The sequence below is a fragment of the Pseudophryne corroboree genome, chromosome 2 (assembly GCF_028390025.1).
Source record: "Pseudophryne corroboree isolate aPseCor3 chromosome 2, aPseCor3.hap2, whole genome shotgun sequence".
In the NCBI taxonomy this organism is placed as follows: Eukaryota; Metazoa; Chordata; class Amphibia; order Anura; family Myobatrachidae; genus Pseudophryne; species Pseudophryne corroboree.
In genome coordinates, this window is record NC_086445.1 from 719,781,045 (window position 1) to 719,795,698 (window position 14,654).

The window sequence follows — 14,654 nt, forward strand, 5'->3', positions numbered from 1 at the left end:
AGTCCCCACAATGCAGCACACTGATCAGATATTTGCAGCACACTGAGCAAAGATATGGAGCGTTCTCAGGCAGAGAACGTAGATATTTTCAGCACACTGAGCACAGATTATTTGCAGCACACTGAGCACAGATATTTTCAGCACACTGAGCACAGATTACGGAGCTTTTCAGGGAGAGAACGCTGCCACGTCCTCTCCGTTCAATCTCCAAACACGAGTGAAAATGGCGGCGACGCGCGGCTCCTTATATAGAATACGAATCTCGCGAGAATCCGACAGCGGGATGATGACGTTTGGGCGCATTCTGGTTAACCGAGCAAGGCGGGTAGATCCGAGACTGCCTCGGAACCGGGTAAAATGGGTGAAGTTCGGGGGGGTTCGGATCCCGAGGAACCGAACCCGCTCATCTCTAGTTATAACACATTTGTTACACTGTGTTACATTGCAGATCATAGCAATTTGAACCTGGGGAAACTTACCAGTCTCTCTTTATCTTTTTATCTTTTTTCTCTCTTGTTTTTTGTACTTAAATATCTATGACAGGCACCTTGATATCATCACCAGCGGGATGTTTTGGTGTATAGAGCCAAAAATTACATTTGTCAGTTAACCAACTTTTTCTAATATTTCTTTAGAGGGCTTGCTCAACTTCTTACCTATTGGTCCATCTTTTCTCATTATTATTTCTGGAATCTCACCAGTGATTCATGGGTAGTTTTACCCTTGTCTAACACTGGCAGCAGATCCACCTACTGTTCATTTCTCATGCTTTTCTGTCACTTATTGTTCCCTTATCTTTTCCTCTAATTTTTGTGAACTCTCATCAGTGATCCCAGATTAGCATGATCAGTCACCAATTTCTACTATCATACCACACTGGAAACGCACTAATCCGTTCAATCTTGGAAGCTTATCAGTGCAGGGCTAGGTCAGTACTTTGGTGGGAGACCCCCTAGGAAGACCTAGTGTAGTAGAGCTCAGAAGTGTTTGCCATGCTCAGTGCCTAACACTGACAGCAGATTCACTCTCTTTTTGCTTGGTTTCATACTATCTATCTACACTTTTATCTATGTTGGCAAGCCCTGTCATACTTCATTAATTCATATTTGAATAAGGTGCTTTTTGATATGCAGGCAGCTTAGAACACCAGTGTAAATTTACACGTGCACCACTCTGTATATTTTCCTTGTGGAAGCAAACCCGTGAGTCCATTCCCATTTTTGGGCTTTCATTATTAATATCCTGACATCTGGTTCCCCAATATGGAATCATCCTTTAAATTTTGATATTAAGGAAACAACTACTGTCAGGACTCTTTGGACATCGCACATTTGTTGTTTATGTTTATGTATGTAATTGTTGTGAATACACCAAACTACTTATTGTTTTTTCAGAAAAATTTTTTATAACACAGTTTTAATATTAATCCTGATACTTATTCTTTAATTTTTGGGTCTTTTTTGACAATTTTCAAGAGTGCACCCACAAAAGAGTCTTCTTTCTTCTCTTTGTTTTGCATAACACAATACTGACTCAGGGTGCACAAACAAGAGATCATTGAATAGGAAATTGTCTTTCCCTCTAACTATTCAATTTTGGTCTCATATCATACTCTATCTGAACAATCTATACGACCTGTGCGGTATCCCCCAAGTGCTAACATGAAACAAATAGGGGCTCAAGTTATATATACTGTAGATATATGTATATTTTTTAATCCCTAACAGACACCTTTTAGTAGTGCATTTGTTTCTTTAACCTGTTGAAGCTTGATATTGATTTGGTTGGGCGCAACACTTCCATGGTTCTTCCCTCTTTCACACAATCTAGTTTTAAGGCACCAAATGCCTGTAATTTATCTAAGTGGCGACTATTATATTACTATTTATATAGATACACTGTTTCACTTAGATTGTTTGTACGTAAAATATTTGATAAATGTGGTATATACATATTTCATAAATATCATTTTATTTACATAAACATTGCTTGGTGCCGCGGGGTGTGTGTTGATCTCCAGGTATTGATGATGCATGGGGTGGCAACCCTACTCCCAGCTCATATCCCCAATTTCACTGCATGGCATTGCCAGCTCAAGTCCCCACTTTCAATGCCTGCTGCTCCAAGCTCCTGTCTCCACTTTCACTGCATGCTGCTCCCAGCTCCTGTCCTGACTCTCACTCCTGTCACGACATTCAGTTCCTGCTGCTCCCAGCTCCTGCCCCGACTCTCACTAGCTGCTGCTGCCAGCTCACATCCCCACTTTCACTACTTGCCGCTCCCGGCTCACGTTTCCACTTTCACTGCCTGCCGCTCCTGGCTCATGTCCCCACTTTCACTTCATGCCATTGCCAGCTCACGTCCCCACTTCAGTGGCAAATGCAGGGTTTGTAAGGGGAGGGGTGGGGGGGTTTCCTGACCTTCCAACGTGCATGTAGCTGTCACTCAGTAGCGGATCTTTCCACTGGCAAGCAGGAATTTTGACCAGGGCGCCTCCTTCCGGAGGGCGCCGGCACCATCCGGAGGGCGCCAGGCAAGATCCGCTACTGATGTGCCCCCCGCTGCCCGCTGTGTCCCCCTGGTTCCCCGCTGTGAAGGGAACTAGACACTACGCGTCTAGTTTCCCTTAGTGGAGAGGACCTTTGCTGTGCGGTGCGCGATGACGTCATCGCGCACCACACAGCATTGTGGGACTGACAGACACTAGGGGTCATAATTGACCTCCAGTGTCTGTCTATGGCAGATCCAAGGAGAGGAGCGGCGACGGCGGAGGTCTGCAGTGGTCGGGAGCGGGGATAGTAAGTATTCTTTTTTTTTTTTTCATTTTCAGCGGCGCTACCCTACTGTACAGGGGGCATAACTGACCTCGCCCCCTGTATGAAGCCACACCCCTATTTCCCACCCGGGGCGCCAAAAGGGCAAGAACTGGCCCTGCTGTCACTACTATGCCCCTGCATAATAGTACTAATAATACAGGCACAAACATGACAGGTGGCATCTAAGGGGAACATTGGTGGCAGTGTGGTTGTAGTCCTCAACTTACCTCTTCCTTCAGATGGAGCCGCTGTCACCTACCATTCACAGAGCAACAGCCTGAGCTGGGAGAGTGGGGAACCAGGAGAGTGGGGGGCCATGCAAGTGCACTTAGTAGCGAGCACATTCATCTCGGCTGAGGGAGAGATAGAGACACCAGCCTGATGGGTGAATAGGAGAAGAAGTTTACACGGGAAGGGGGGAGGAGACACCACCTCCAGGAGACTTGCCTGCCCTTCTGGGGGGCCGGGTGTGCCACCTGATTCTCAGGAGCCTCCAGGCAGGAGAACGGGTATGAGAGATAGATAGACACTTTTCCGGGGGAGCTACACACTCAGTCTTCATAAATCACAAAGGCTGGGGTGCCAAACCTTCAGGAACGATAGCCACAGCATACCCATCCACTTTAAAACATGGATGGATGAAGTGCACGCGCCAGGCTAGTTTTTTTTAAATATCTATATTGTGGCAGTCCAGTCCAGATGCCACCCCGGGTGTTTGCAGGGCAGGGCACAACAGTTTGGGTGCCCCGGGCTAAGGCAACCTGGGTGCAGGACTGGACCAAGAGGAAGCCCAGGGAGGTGTTGGGACACAGCAGGTTATCTCTTTAATGTTGTGTCAAAGATTATCTGGCAGTTGGAAATTATGTTATTGTATTGGTGTTGATACACAGAAATACCTGGCAATTTCATACATGAGATCCCTTCCATATAGGTCCATTCCAGGTATTGGAGCAAGCGCTCCTAGCAATCAGGCACACCTGTGCCACACTTTCATAAAGCTCGTTAGGGCAAGGACTCAGGGCTCCTGATGCCAACAAGTGGGCAGGTGATAGAGGCGGGCCAGTGGGTTAGAGACAGGGAGCCTGAGACTGTGTACATGCTGTTTGTGAACTTGCTGTGAAAAGTCTACCATGCTGTGGAAGTAAACTGATGGCATTTCTTTCATACAACTGTGTCAGCGTCTTGTCTGGTGGAAGGTTGCTTGTTACAATATTTATATATATATATATATATATATATATATATATATATACTGCTCAAAAAAAATAAAGGGAACACTTAAACAACACAATGTAACTCCAAGTCAATCACACTTCTGTGAAATCAAACTGTCCACTTAGGAAGCAACACTGATTGACAATCAATTTCACATGCTGTTGTGCAAATGGAATAGACAACAGGTGGAAATTATAGGCAATTAGCAATACACCCCCAATAAAGGAGTTGTTCTGCAGGTGGTGACCACAGACCACTTCTCAGCTCCAATGCTTTCTGGCTGATGTTTTGGTCACTTTTGAAAGCTGGCGGTGCTTTCACTCTAGTGGCAGCATGAGACGGAGTCTAGAACTCAAACAAGTGGCTCAGGTAGTGCAGCTCATCCAAGATGGCACATCAATGCGAGCGTTGGCAAGAAGGTTTGCTGTGTCGGTCAGCGTAGTGTCCAGAGCATGGAGGCGCTACCAGTAGACAGGCCAGTACATCAGGAGATGTGGAGGAGGCCGTAGGAGGGCAACAACCCAGAAGCAGGACCGCTACCTCCGCCTTTGTGCAAGGAGGAACAGTAGGAGCACTGCCACTGGCGCCCTGTGCTCTTCACAGATGAGAGCAGGTTCTCACTGAGCACATGTGACAGACGTGACAGAGTCTGAAGATGCCAAGGAGAACATTCTGCTGCCTGCAACATCCTCCAGCATGACCGGTTTGGAAGTGGGTCAGTAATGGTGTGGGGTGGCATTTCTTTGGGGGGCCGCACAGCCCTCCATGTGCTCGCCAGAGGTATCCTGACTGCCATTAGGTACTGAGATGAGATCCTCAGACCCCTTGTGAGACCATATGCTGGTGTGGTTGGCCCTGGGTTCCCCCTAATGCAAGACAATGCTAGACCTCATGTGGCTGGAGTGTGTCAGCAGTTCCTGCAAGACGAAGGCATTGATGCTATGGACAGGCCCGCCCGTTCCCCAGACCTGAATCCAATTGAGCACATCTGGGACATCATGTCTCGCTCCATCCACCAACGCCACGTTGCACTACAGACTGTCCAGGAGTTGGCAGATGCTTTAGTCCAGGTCTTGGAGGAGATCCCTCAGGAGACCATCCACCACCTCATCAGAAGCATGCCCAGGCGTTGCAGGGAGGTCATACAGGCATGTGGAGGCCACACACACTACTTAGCCTCATTTTGACTTGTTTTAAGGACATTACATCAAAGTTGGATCAGCCTGTAGTGTGTTTTTCCACTTTAATGTTGAGTGTGACTCCAAATCCAGACCTCCGTGGGTTAATAAATTTGATTTCCATTGATAATTTTTGTGTGATTTTGTTGTCAGCACATTCAACTATGTAAAGAACAAAGTATTTAATAAGAATATTTCATTCATTCAGATCTAGGATGTGTTATTTTAGTGTTCCCTTTCAAAAAAATTAAGGGAACACTAAAATAACACATCCTAGATCTGAATGAATGAAATATTCTTATTAAATACTTTGTTCTTTACATAGTTGACTGTGCTGACAACAAAATCACACAAAAATTATCAATGGAAATCAAATGTATTAACCCATGGAGGTCTGGATTTGGAGTCACACTCAAAATTAAAGTGGAAAAACACACTACAGGCTGATCCAACTTTGATGTAATGTCATTAAAACAAGTCAAAATGAGGCTCAGTAGTGTGTGTGGCCTCCACGTGCTTGTATGACCCCCCTACAACGCCTGGGCATGCTCCTAATGAGGTGGCGGATGGTCTCCTGAGGGATCTCCTCCAAGACCTGGAATTCTGCCTTAAAGATAATTATTCGAGACTCCTTTGTGGAGCTCCTTATAGGGACTATTGATTGAGGTTCCCTTTAAAAATACTGGCAGTCAGATTTTGATGCACTGCCTGAATAAGATATCCAGATCTTACAATCAGGAATATTTCTGATTCAGGTATTAGCCCGTATATAGAATACTTCTAGGAAAAAATACTTCAAAAAGTATAAAGCTGATTTGACAATCACAATGCAATGAAAACCTCCTCAGTAAAACTCACAGAATGGATCCTGAGAGATTCTGGCTGTGAATGGAAGTGGCAGAGTAAAGAAAGCTCCTATCAGGAGCGAACTTAAGAGAATCCTTTTTTTATCACTATATCCAAGGTTGTGATTCTCCACACACAAATCTATTAATGGCAAATAAGCCTGTTTTATATATTTGTTACCCCTGATGAAGTCGATAAGACGAAACGCGTTGGGTTTGTCAGTCAGGAGTTTCCAGCATAGTTTGTGAAGATACTCCCTCTTAAGCTCGCACCTTGAAAAAGGTGAGGGAGTATCTAGAGTTAAAGACCACACAACGAACATACTGGTTATCCTTTGTTGTCATCATTTTAAACACATCTTTGTGAACACTATGAGGAATTTTATGTGAAAACTGTATTTGTTTTAACATGTGTTATTAAAACAATTTCTTACTAATTGGCCTTGGGCCTCTTGTTTGGGTGACCATCTTGGTGAGGGGTGTCCGTTACAGGTTCCCAGATACAAATCTTCTCCAGTATTAAATTCTGACTTATGGAAACAACACTGGAAGAATCATTGTAGATACAGTCTTATTTAGCGCACTTGGGAAACTGTTTTTTATTTTATATATATATATATATATATATATATATATATATATATCCACCAACCTTCTCCTTTCTCTGCCCATGCTCCAGGATGCCAAGCCTGCTCCAACTCTCTGGTACACCTCTTCAAACAATACAACAACCTCTCTTTCTCAATCACAAACCACCACCTCCTCCTCTCAAAAACGTCTACACCTTTCAAAGGACATAATGGTGGACTGGGGTTTATATAGGGTGTGATTATTATTATTATTATTATTACTAACAGTTATTTATATAGTGCACATATATTCCGCAGCACTTTACAGAGAATAATTGTCCATTTACATCAGTCCCTACCCCAGTTGAGCTTACAATCTATATTCCCTATGACATTCCCTACACACACATACACTAGGGTTAATTTTATTGGTAGCAAATTAACCTACCAGTATATTTTTGGATTGTGTGAGGAAACCGAAGTACCCAGAGGAAATCCATGGAAATCCAGACAAACTTCACACAGGGCCTTGATGGGAATCGAACCCATGACCTCAGTGATGTGAGGTTGTAGTGCTAACCATAACACAGTCCATGCTGCCCAATGCTTTGATCATGGGACTTTTGTGTGCCAAGTGGTGATATTTGTCTTACACTTTGCAACTGTTATACTAAAAGTCACATTCTGGTTGGCCTTAAAAAAATGAGATGCCTTCGTGGTCTAAAACCCAAAAGAAATCAGATCAGATTTGCATTGGGAGCATAAAAGACACATACTATTACTTTGGCTGAGTTCCAGGAAAAAGTCACACATTTCAATGTCCGAGTTTGTGAGACGTTTTCATGAATGCAAAACTCTGCTCCCATTACATCCCGGCCTAAGGGGGTCAGTCTGACCCGATCGCATGCTGCAGTTTATCGCAGAGGTGCGATCGGGTCAAAACTGCGCATGCGCCGGCACCACAGTGCACCGGCGCCACAGTGCGCTGGTGCCACAGTGCGCCGGTGCATGCCAGGCGGCCGGAGGCCATCGGAGCGTTAGGATTGCCTCTGCGCATTTCGAGGGCGCGGTCCGGCCAATGCAGGCGTGGCTGGACTGTGCGAGGGGCGGGCTGCAGTGGCTGCGTGACGTCACATGCAGCCACTGTGACCAGGAGCAGCGTTGAGCAACTCCCGGCCAGACGCAGGAGCTGCGCTGGCCGGGAGTTACTCTTCAGGTACAAAAGCATCGCCGCTGTGCGATGCTTTTGTATTTGTGCGGGGGGGTGGACATACATGCGGGGCAGACTAGCCCTGTGCTGTGCGTCCCCCCACATGTGTCTGTGTCCCTGATCGTAGCTGTGCTAAATTTAGCACAGCTACGATCAACTCGGAATGACCCGCTATAAGTAGAGAGTAGGCATTGAAAGGAGAAATAGTGTGATGGCACTGAAAGTGAGAAGGAGAGCAGCAAAGAATCAAGAAAGAAAGAGCTGATTTGAGGTAAATAAAAAAGAAACATGGGTGTTACTGGATGAGAGTCAAGGAGGACAGAACAAGGAAAGAGATTTTACTGCAGATCATAATAGAGACAGAGGTTTGATAAAAACATACAGATATAAGGGAATATAATATGAGGCAGAGCTAAGAACGTACAGAAGCTGTCACAGAGGACAGAACAAACAGTAGGAAATAGTTAGAGTTGGGAAAGAAAGAGACCAATAGAGGATTGGAAAATGGGACTGATTTTAGGAAAATAAAATACACAGGTGATACAGGAAGAAGAAAGAGCTAGCACAAGGGAGAGACGAACAGGAGTTCATAGTTATTACATCTAATTTGAGTTATATATATATAGTATATTGCAATACACATGTATATTTATTATATCTTATTTAACCACTTGCCTGGTGTTAAGTTCGTTTATCCTCCAGAAAAAAGCAGTACCTTATTACACTAAAGTTCGGGCCGCTGCGGCCGATGAATGCAATCCGTAACCTCTGTACTGTTTACACACTCTGCGTACACGGGCCTCTACTGTGTACGCACTTTGCGGTGGTTTTTAAACAATAGTCCAAAGCATGAAACAAAGGGAACTGTAAGCTCTTCATTCATAGGTCAAGGGGCCGGTCATTTACAGTATGTGAGGGGTCATAGGTTGGTTTGAACAGGTGGGTGATGCTTAGTCCAGATGTGCTTGCAGATGTCCTCCACTGAGTTCCCGCCGAATATCAGGAGTACAGTACATACAGTGAGATATGAATTTTGTATTCCTGCGCATAACTATGCGCAGGGGCATGCGATTATCTGCAAACTGTGATCAGAATATTTCCCTTGAATTACTGTACATGTGGATACCAAACACTATGTTCTGACCCAGTTCTGTCCCCTCACATCCTGTAAAGCTGAATATCTCTATTGTTCCATTTCTAAAGTAAATGTAACTTGCTGGTGTGGTGTGTGTGAGCTATGTGTAAATTATGCACTATGTGGATGAAATATCAGTTATGTCTTTGTGGCTTTTCCATGCAAATGCGTATGCTACCGTAATTACTCATACCACGTGCTAATACGCAGGGCTTCGCGAGCCAATGCACGCAGCGTGCGTGCATGTGCACGCACGGCAGAACAAGCACACGCATGGAGGCCACTCTGTGTGGTGTTTGTACATGTTGGCTGTGAGTATAATATTTTTGACTTCGACAGTCCACCCTTTAAAAATATTACATTTACAATATGTACAATCTTCGGGTAACTGGGGAAGAGTTGTAGGTGGGAAATGTATAGCCTAGTGGGATAGGAAAAAGCGTGTATGTATGAGTAATGTCTGAGGGAGATGTATCATCGTGTCGTATATGTTCTAAGTAAGCTTCAAGGTACAGCGAAGTATACATTTAATCCTTCTCATCCCATATTAAGGGTCTTTACATGGGCAAACAAACATTACTGAGGTCTTTCTAGGCAAGGGCCATTAGCCCTCACCTTGTCTGGCTTCTTATAACAACAAATGGGGAGCACATTTATCTGATGATACATGTGGGGGAGATGTATGTGTATGCTATTATGTGTGGATAATGTTTACCGACTATGTGTGTTATTAACTGAAGATTGCAGAGATGAGGGTAAGACATATAAAAATACATTTACATAAATTTGGGTATACTGAAGTCTTTTCCGGTTCGATGTTTTCTGGGTAGAGGGGAAAACAGAATAATGGTGAAAGAAACAGGCCATGAAATTCATTTACAATCCTTCTCACAACACTGTTTCTACGGTCGGGTCGTATATCAAATCTGCCGCTGTTACAATGCCCTCGCTCCTTAGACTCATCAAATTTGTCCTATGTTTGCGCTGCATCAAAATTCGAACACATCTGAATATCAAACCGATAATTATGACGACACCCAGGATACAGAGGAGAAACTTTCCCACACTTGCAATTACACTTTATGCCCACTCTCTTAACCCAGAGAACCATTTGAGTGGGTTCAACCATGAGGCCCAGCCGATAAATTCATTACCCACAGCCATTAAGGTAAGGTTGTGCTTCCTTCTGAACTCCCACTTCAACTGCAAGATATCGTCCATCTTTTGACCGATGATCTCTGTTGGGTCTTCAGTTCTGTTTGTAATGTAAGTACAGCCCTTCACACCATATTGAGTTGCCAGAGTAACACAATACCCACCTGTCACGGCCGTGACGTAATTTAATACCATCCTGTGCTGAACCGGCTCCTTCTTGTAGGCCTGTAGCTGCCTACCCGTATACCGGAAAGTGTCATCATACATCTCAGTGATATTATCTATCAAGTTCGCCAGCGCATAGATGTACCTATAATTTATAATTCCTCTGGCAGTACGGGTGATATCTAATGCGAGAAGAATTTGAACCCCGGTGGATTCATGGATCAAATCAGAGGCTGCGGGCTCTGTCCTATCTATGAGGTGTCTCTTGACAATGTGTTCATAATGTGTATGAGTATAAGGAGTCTGAGCGTTGCGGTGAATATCTTTCATTTTGTCATGCGTAATGGTCATGACCTCTGGTAGTACTCTGTCTATGTAACACAACCCTTCAGTGCTCGGAGTAAGCCACTTGTACGCTTTCCTTCCACATATGAAATAGGCGTCATCTGGAAGAACATAAGAACATAGGGGACAAAATGCAACAAAACCATATCACAGATTTTTCTCACGAAGAAACCGGTCCCCAGTTCTCCCATTTGTTCAGTACAAGTATCGGGCTGGATGATGTGGGCACAATATCCCTGTGTCACTTTTCCAACCCACATGGTTTTGATCCCACGTGTATTCCTGTACCGGTAGTACTTCCCACTTGTGGCTATTTTACGTACAAGTTCGGAGTTGATGGGTACTTTATCAGCCCTATGTGAGAAGGTCATTGTCTGATTGTTCCATGTCACTTTCCAATTTCCTGGTTTCCAGAAATTGGACAAGTTAAAACACAGCAGTGACCTATCCACGTGGTACTGGTGGAGCTTCAAGCTAGGGGGCCTAGATATATTGAATTTCTTGTCCACCGGTCTCCCCCCCTGTAATTTAAATACCTCATTTACTGTTAAAGGGTATGGCACTAATCCCAATATACTCTGTCCTTGAGGTACCTGTGAGCACACCCAGCATTCTGTTTGGTTTAAGGGGGTCATTCCGTGTTGATCGCTAGCTGCCGTTGTTCGCAGTGCGGTGATCAGGCTAGAAAGCGGCACTTCTGCACATGCGTATGCGGCTCAATGCGCACGCGCGACGTACTTTCACAAAAGCTGATGCAGTTTCACACAAGGTCTAGCGACACTTTTCAATCGCACTGCTGGCCACAGTGTGATTGACAGGAAGTGGGTGTTTCTGGGTGGTAACTGACCGTTTTTGGGGAGTGTGTGTAAAAACGCAGGCGTGTCAGATACAAATGCGGGCATGCCTGGAGAAACGCAGGCGTGGCTGGCCGAATGCAGGGCGTGTTTGTGACGTCAAAACAGGAACTAAACAGTCTGAAGTGATCGCAAGCTAGGAGTATGTCTCGAGCTGCTCAGAAACTGCACAATCTTTTTTTGTAGCAGCGCTTTGATCCTTTCGTTCCCACTTCTGCTAAGCTAAGATACACTCCCAGAGGGTGGCGGCTTAGCATTTGCACAGCTGCTAGAAGCAGCTAGCGAGCAAACAACTCGGAATGAGGGCCTAAGACCGTACCCACTAATGAGTAGAAATCTCTCAAAGGATGTCCACTCATGTCGATATTATTGTTTGACTGACATCTCTGGATGCACCCATCTTCGACTATGTTTTCACAGTACTTATATATGCAGTATTCATCAGACAATAACCCTTCACATTGCCTCCGAGCTCCGTGACTACCAGACCTCTTACTGATACCAGCTTTGACCAAAGTGATGGACTGATCCTGGGGTCCTACGAATCCATTCCAGATCCTTGCTCGACCATCAGAACCCATTCCAGATCCTTGCTCGACCTCTCGGGGGCCCTCACAAAAACAAATTGTCCTGATCAAAAACAGAGTCACAAGAAAAAGCCGGAACACAGTCTTTTGGTGTGGATTCATTTCGGTAAGGAGAAAAATAGGGAGAGAGAGGGAAAAAAGAAAAATGCAGTGGGTGGTGAAAAAAAAAAGAAAAATGTTACGACAACCGTCCTTGATTTTGCTGATCTCCATGCTCAGGTGCCGTCCAACAGTCCTGCCTTTCAGCTTTCCCCGGAACAGATTCTCTAGCGATACGAGGTTCTCTTCACCTTTCTCTTTGTCATGAGTTTTCTCCGGGTCAGCGACCTTCTTGCAGTGGGACGAGTGGACCCAAGTCTCTCTCTCGGCAACTTTCAATGCTGTCGTGCTGGTCAACAAAACTTGATACAGTCCTTCCCACTTGTCAATGAGGCAACTTGAGCGTAGAAAATTTTGAATCATCACATAGTCCCCAGGTTCAATGTCATGACAATTACTGTTTGGTAGGTCAGGAATTGTCAGTTTCAGATTCTTTTGCTGGTTTCTCAGTTGCTGGCTAATCCTAACCAAATATTTCATAGTCATTTCATTATTTCACTTCAGATCATCCTGGGGGTCTATAATTACATGGGGTTGTCGTCCAAAAAGAACTTCGAAGGGTGATAAGTTAAGCGGTGACCTGGGAGTGGTTCTGATGCTGTACAACACTAGTGGCAGTGCTTCTGGCCACAACAGTCCAGTTTCAGCCATCACTTTGCTCAGCTTGTTCTTAATAGAGCTATTCATTCTCTCCACCTTCGCACTGGCCTGTGGCCGGTATGGAGTATGTAGCTTGCTATTAATATCCATCAGTTTGCACATGACCTGAAAGACTTCAACTGTAAAATGGGTACCCCTATCACTTTCAATCATTTTAGGGATAACATATCTACACACAAATTCCTGCATGATTTTCATTGCAGTGAATACGGCAGTATTTGTGGCAGCGGGGAATGCTTCTACCCAGTTTGAAAAGACATCGGTACATACTAAAACATACTTTAAATTCCTACAGGGTGCTAACTGTATGAAGTCAATTTGTATTACCTGGAAAGGTCCGTCTGTAGGAGGGATATGGGATGGCTCCGTTGGTATCGTCTTACCAATATTCTTCCTCAAGCAAGTAAGACATGTCATTGCTTTCTTGCCTGCATGAGAAGAGAACCCTGGTGCACTCCAGTAGGCTCTTACCAATTTGCACATACCTTCCTTGCCCAGATAAGTCAGACCATGTGCCGCATCATCTAGGCTTGGGAGATATGCCCTGGATGCCACTGGCTTACCTTGTCCATCTCTCCAAAGTCCTGAAGACTCCTGACCATATCCCTTCACCTTCCAGACAGCCTTCTGCTGTAGGGAACACAAATTTTGCATTTCGATTAACTGTTGCATGTTTACTGTGTTGAATGTAATCAATTGTGTGGTGTTAGTTTGTATGATGGTGCTTGGTACTGATTTTGCAGCTTCATCCGCCCGGCTGTTACCAAGTGATATTGGGTCTTGGTTGTAAGTGTGTGCTTTACACTTGATAACAGCCACTCTGTCAGGTTCCTGTATGGCTGTCAGAAGCCTCTTAATGTGTGACGCATGCGCTACAGGTGTGCCAGCTGCCGACATGACATTTCTGAGGCGCCACAGGGCCCGGAAATCATGCACCACTAAAGGCATACCTAGAGTCCGTGTATGTATTAGCTGACTTACCCTTTGACAACTCACATGCTCTGGTCAGTGCTACCAGCGCAGCAACTTGTGCTGAGTGAGGTGGGCCAAGGGGTTCAGCTTCTATGATACCTTCGTCATCTACAACTGCGTATCCGGTGCACAGGTCTCCCGAGTCTGTCTGTTTGTGGCAACTACCGTCAGTGTAGAAGGTAAAGTCTACGCCTTCCAGTGGGTTGTCATTGATGTCAGGTCTCGCAGTGAAAGTCTGGTTCAGGTATTCCATACAATCATGCGTATCAGTGTCTGCACTAAATCCTCCTGGTAGCTGCTAGGCAGAGTGCTGATATCATGCTAGGCTCATCGTCTTCCTCACAACCTTGGGGAGAATTCAAAACAGGATACAACTTGCAGGGATTAGGGTTAATACAAGTGTTATGCATGTTCTTATCGTTTACCGATGTACCACTGGATGTAGCTGCCTTCTCCCCATCGACATATGGCGGTGGTGGTGCGCTCGCATTCACATTTCTGTCTGGTTTGGAACTTGCTGTGCGAGCAAGTTCCCTTTGCATATCTCCCTCTTGTTGCCACATATTTAAACAGTCGTTATGTCTGATCCTTTGTTTCTTAGACTTGATCAGACATATTCTATTCTTTACATTCTGTGGTACCTCTGGTTTAAAACTACCCATCCTAGGAAATGATGCCTTATCCCTAGCAGTCATACATACCCATTCATCACAAAAAGCCTCTGCGTGTTGGACCCTCTTGGCCCTTCTTCTCCTTCAGCCTGAACCCTGGCTGCTGAACGTCTCTCGCTTGTGCACTTGGCTCCCATTGTGGACCTTTTTGCACAAACACCAAATGAGCAATGCAAGC

At 45.0% G+C, this 14,654-nt stretch overlaps 1 pseudogene; it reads left to right on the forward strand.

Annotated features, from left to right (window-relative positions):
* The first annotated feature begins 858 nt into the window (after positions 1-858).
* LOC135051536 (5S ribosomal RNA) lies at positions 859-977 on the forward strand (annotated as a pseudogene).
* Positions 978-14,654: the final 13,677 nt, after the last annotated feature.